Here is a 5431-nt window from a genome sequence, read left to right as displayed (position 1 = left end):
TTTTCTTTTTCAGTTGCTAAACAGATTACCGTTCGATTACTAGCACAAAAGAGGTGACAATACAATACTTCCTACAGCGATCAACAGGGGAAAGGGGGCGGGGAGGCGGGAACAGGTGCGATCGATCCCAATAAAACGCCTACCTGTCCTGTACATAAAAAGAGCGTTTGCAACGTTTAACCACTAAAATAAAGGTAATATTCTAAAAGTGGAATATAACGTGCCACGCAAGTGTTTATCTGTTAAGTGTACGGAGGGCTTTACTGTACAAAACGGCATGCATTTAATAATATTAATAAAAAATTATTTACTAATTTACACTCAATGCGTTATTATTGCATAATGTTTTATAATGTACTACAATAGTGAGGTGCATGTATATGACTAAATAACAACATCTAACTAAGGCCTATCATTGCAAAAACAAAAAATACTCCTATTTTTACATTGTGGGTGCCTTTTTTAAAATGGTAAATATTCGCTTATGTGTACATTATATATATAATGATCAAAAATGTAAACTTGCAGCACTTTTGCAAACCTAATATTTGAGTTGCATATAGCTATTAACGTCTCACGCTTCTTAAATAAAAAAACAAGCATTAAACTACACGCATATTTAATTTGATTACATTTTTAGCATGCACACTTAAAAAGATCAACGCATAGCCTACCTAAAATATGGCTAGTAACACTACATGGGCTATATAAGATAAATTGTAGCGGTTGTCTTTATGACCAAAAAAAAAAAAAAAAATAGACATGAATGTAATTTTCTCTTAAGAAGATTGTAACACCACGCGTTTTGAGTTCTTCAATTTTCCTTTCTTTGGCTGACACAGCAGACCTGCCTCTGATGACATCACCAGAGCCGCTGCTGAACGCGACGCGGGGTTGAGCGCCGCCGCAGTCACGCGCTGCAGGGCGCGAGCGATGCGGAGCGACGCTTCAGTCATTCACCCGCGCGCTCACCGGGCAAACACGGCCACGACATGGCAGAGAGGAGCAGAGGAAAGCGGAGGAAACAGGCGAACCCGCGGAGAAACCAAGGTCAGTGGCGAACCTCTCTGAAGTTTCGAAGTCCCTAAGTCCGGCTTTATTTCAGCGCTCATTCATTCCTCTAGAGAAACTGGATTCGCACGAAGCTGGACAGCACGTCCTAAACTATAAATCCACGAAAAGCCCATGCGTACCCGACCCTTGCATAACTTTAATACATTCGTGCATTTCTTTTCTTGCATTGACTGTCAGCTTTAAAGTTTGCAGAAGTTGCGGTCTTCTTTGCATAATTTCTGCCGTCCTCAGCATCACATTTTCATTGAGTTTTACAACATTCTGCTGCACTGCATTTGTTCTACTTCCTCACATCCTCGTGTCTTATTATTGAAGAACAGAAAATCGTTTCGATTTGTATTTGTCAAATAAATAAGTCGTTTAAATAAGAAGAACAGTGATTTCGTTTTACTCTAATATTAGAGATTTATAAGATTACAGCTGACTTTAAAATTATTGTTTGCTCTCACTGTTTATTTAGGCGTATGGTACTTGTGAAATTGTTGTAAAGTGTATAGTGCAATCAATAATTAAAATGCTTATTTAATTTACATTTATGTTGAAATTGCATTAATACTTTATAATTTGAACTAATCAGAAAGCCTGCAGCGCGTCTATTATTTTATTGACATTTTAATAATGAGATTTCTCAGTAAATAAGATTAAATGAACTCGTTACCTTTGGTTTTCTTGAAGAAAAGTCGCTCTGTTTGGCTCTATAGTTACATCTCAAGCTCTGACCAACCATCTTCACTTGCTGGTTATATGTATACCCCACAGAAGTCACACTCAATGAACAAATACGTTTCAGATTTCACATTTGTTTTTCGATTGTGTGTTGATATCCATGAATGCAAGACAATCAGGGACAATCGTTCACGGCGTTTATTGCATGTTCCAGAGATGCGATATATAAGTGGTTTAGAAGAAGAAGTGTGAAAGAGCTTTGCTGGACCGTCTGAGTGATTGTGTTTCTTGACAGCTGTAGTGTTATACATGACTGAAGGTGTTTGGTTTTACATGCATGCAGGACAGTGTGTGTGTGTGTGTGTGTGTGTGTGTGTGTGTGTGGTTAGACAGCTTCCTCATTTCTGTCGACCTCGCACCGTGTGTGATGGTCAGAGCTAACGGGCACTGTGTCACCTCACACACAAACTCATATATATATATATAGCTTTGAGTCGTGACCCTACCGATTATAAACTAGCTTCCCTAATTCCTCTATTAGCTGCTGATGTGTGAAAAAGTAACATAAATAGGAGAGTTTTGAGCTGTTTTGTTCCATCAGTGGTCAGTTTACATGATGAATAGAGTAGAAGTCATTTAAATATCCAAACTTTCAAAGTGTCATCTGCTCAGTCAGTCTTTTCTCTGCCGCAGCATTACTTTTCTTCATGTGTAATGTGTTTGAATCCGCTGGCTTTTAATGGATGTAGGAAGTCAGCGACTGGTTGTATAAAATGCTTACACTCTTATAAATAAGTCTTCTTTATGGCATTGACGGTTCCATGGAACTTTTCCATTGTATAAACGTTTCTTTATCTATAAAAAAGTTCCTTTAGATTATTAAAATGAAAAAACTGAGGTTAATTTAGGAAAGAATGGTTTTGTTATGGCATTGCTGCAGAAACCCTCTTTTGCAACCTCTTTTTTTAGGAGTTTCGACTAGTCTTACAAGTAGCCTAAGTCATCAAATTTTTTATAAAAGACTTGACATTTTAAGTCACTTCCATATAAAGTGGTCTGATTTGAATCTGAAAAGCTTGATTAACACTTCAGTAAAGCTAGTTCTTGAGATGCAGACTAGTTTCACACAGGTTTGAGAATCACATGAACTGTTCTCATCATCCACTAACTGACCACAAACACAACACTGACCGTCTTCATCTTCAGCATGACATCTGTTGATTTAGTTCAAATGTCTTTGTTTTATTTGTAAGGTGTGTTTGTGCATCTGTGTTTTCAATAAATGACTTTGTCAAAAAATGTTGGAATGACATGCAAAATGTTGTAGATCACGCAGCCTTACATTATGTCACCCTCTCTGTTCTTTACCAAAAATGTGTGTGTGTGTGTGTGTGTGTGTGTGTGTGCATGTGCAAAACAGATGATTGTGATGAGAGAAAACACAATCGCAACAAGCGCAGAGAGATTTCTCTGGAACGTGGCGCGTTCATTGCTTGTTTCATGGCTCAACAGCTTGTTTCTAAACTATTAAGTGTTAAACATTGCTGATTCAGATTATCTGTGTGTGTGTGTGTGTGTGTGTGTGTGTGTGTGTGTGATAATGTGGCAGATAGTGGACAGTGGGATAGTCCAGATAACAGAGAATATTTTCACAAATATGGCTATCATAAATCTCAAAGTTATGAGCAGTTTTTCTTTAAGTAGCATCAATGGAATGTTTGTTCAGATGATCTGCTTTTAAATGATGTTCTTAAAGCATTAACACAAAATGTATTTTTCCAAAACTTTTTATGTGGACATCCACCTAACATTTTTAAATAGTTGCTGTTTGTTTCGGAATGTTCAAAAGTAACATTCAAAAGTAACATTCTCATGATGTTTGTAAAATGATACAATGTTACAATGGAATGTTCCCATAATATTAGCATGATCATTAAAAAAGTTTTCAAACATTTAGAAAACATTAGCAAAACGTTCTTAGAACATATGTTTGATAGCTGGGCAACTGTATTTCGTCTGAAAACATGAAATTAAACATTTTTTTCCGTTCTTTAGTTTTGTGTTTTACCGGTGTCACTCAAAAAAGACCGAACGCTTTCATCTGACCAGCGACAGAAAACGCTTTGTAAAAAGAGCACGAGATCCACAGATGTTGTGCAGTCCGACAACATCATCCTCCATAGCGAGAGGAAGGTCTTTTCTACGGGGGATTAAGTGACGTGCTGCGTTATAAAACCAGCTGACTCCAGGGTGGCGTCCGCATCACTCCCGTTTGTCACAGCTCGGGAGTCACAACTCAATCCCAAACTTTGGGATTGGATGACATCAGATTTTAGGCATTTTAAAGCAAGATGTCAATGTCACATCTTCGTTATCTGCGATTACGGATGGTCTTTGACGTAGTGGTCCAGTTACAGCTCATTTCCTTTTGCCTATTGTCTCTCTGAACGTGTTTTCTCTCTCTCTCTCTCTTTCAAATGCCTCTTGTGTTTTCTTTTTTCAAGTGCCAGTTTATTTAAACTCTTTTCCCTTTTTCTTCATTCGCCTTCATTGATTTTCAAACCCCAGACTTTGTAGGCAGCTGGGGTCCAGCTGTGTGTGTGTGTGTGTGTGTCTCTGGCACAGTCTTGTCACAGTGGGCAGAATGCGAGAAAACGACAGACACAGAGAGAGAGAGAGAGAGAGAGAGTAAGAAAAAGTCGCTTGTCATTTTGGACAACAGAAGAGAACTGGGCAAGAAATCAGAGAGATCTGAGCGAGAGCGAGACAGCGAGGAGTCCAGGCTCCAAGGTTTATTAGTGGTGCTCCCCAAACGAGAGAACTGAGGCGTCAGACGCAGCAGGAGAGAGAACGAGGAGGAATCAAAGAAAGGAACAGAGATTGGGACAGTTAAAGTGGCTCAGAAGATGTGTGTGTTCCACTGTGAGAATCAGTTGGGATGAAATTATAACGCTGTATAACTCTACATGTCACAATATAGTAATTTCTGCTCAACTCTTCTATTGTAAACTGTTAGAGACTGGAACAGTAAAGGTGTCTCAGAAGATATGCTTTTACAGTTGTGAGATTGCTGGTTAAATTTATATGATTTTAATTATGAGTAATGATATATCAGGATATACGTTCTGTTGGAAAAAATTTAATCGGTTTAAAACTTGACAGTAAAAGTGTCTCAGAAATAGCTGACAAAATTAATCAGGATCAAAATAGAAGTCATTTTAATGCTGTATATCACAACGTAGTTATTTCTGCAGAAACTTTTCCTTAAAAATGCATTTGAAACGTTTAGAGACTGAGACCGTAAAAGAGTCGAAGGAGATGTGTGTTTCATTGTGAAATTGCTCACGTAATTAATTAAGTCATTTTAATGCTGGATAACTGTATTTATCACAATATAATTGTTTCCGCTGAAAAAGTGATTACATTTATGCATTAAGATGACATTTTGACAGCAATTTATCAAAAAGCCAATAATAAAATAAAAACAATAAGGCATTCTCTTTTAAGCTTTTATGTTTTGTATGTTATAAAAAAATTAATTTAAGAAATTATAATTAAAGAGAAAATCATCTCGTTATATTATATATGTTATCTGGTATTTAATAATAACATTAGCATAAAATGTTTTTTTCTAATCTTTTAGCTGGACTTTTGTCTAATGTTTTTAAAATGTTACTGCTTGTTTCAGAAC

The 5431-nt window shown here is 37.1% G+C and overlaps 1 protein-coding gene across 1 annotated transcript in view; it reads left to right on the top strand.

The window, feature by feature from the left end:
* Positions 1-872: 872 nt before the first annotated feature.
* LOC113075971 (zinc finger E-box-binding homeobox 1-like) overlaps positions 873-5431 on the top strand; it is a gene marked incomplete at its 3' end in the record, with an annotated part of 27038 nt that continues 22479 nt past the window's right edge. Inside the window, exon 1 of the mRNA XM_026248615.1 lies at positions 873-1050. The remainder of the gene's footprint in view (positions 1051-5431) is intronic.

Source organism: Carassius auratus, unplaced genomic scaffold (assembly GCF_003368295.1).
Source record: "Carassius auratus strain Wakin unplaced genomic scaffold, ASM336829v1 scaf_tig00018167, whole genome shotgun sequence".
Classification (NCBI taxonomy): Eukaryota; Metazoa; Chordata; class Actinopteri; order Cypriniformes; family Cyprinidae; genus Carassius; species Carassius auratus.
The sequence above is the reverse complement of the archived record's forward strand: the minus strand, read 5'-3'. Positions and strand labels throughout refer to the sequence as shown.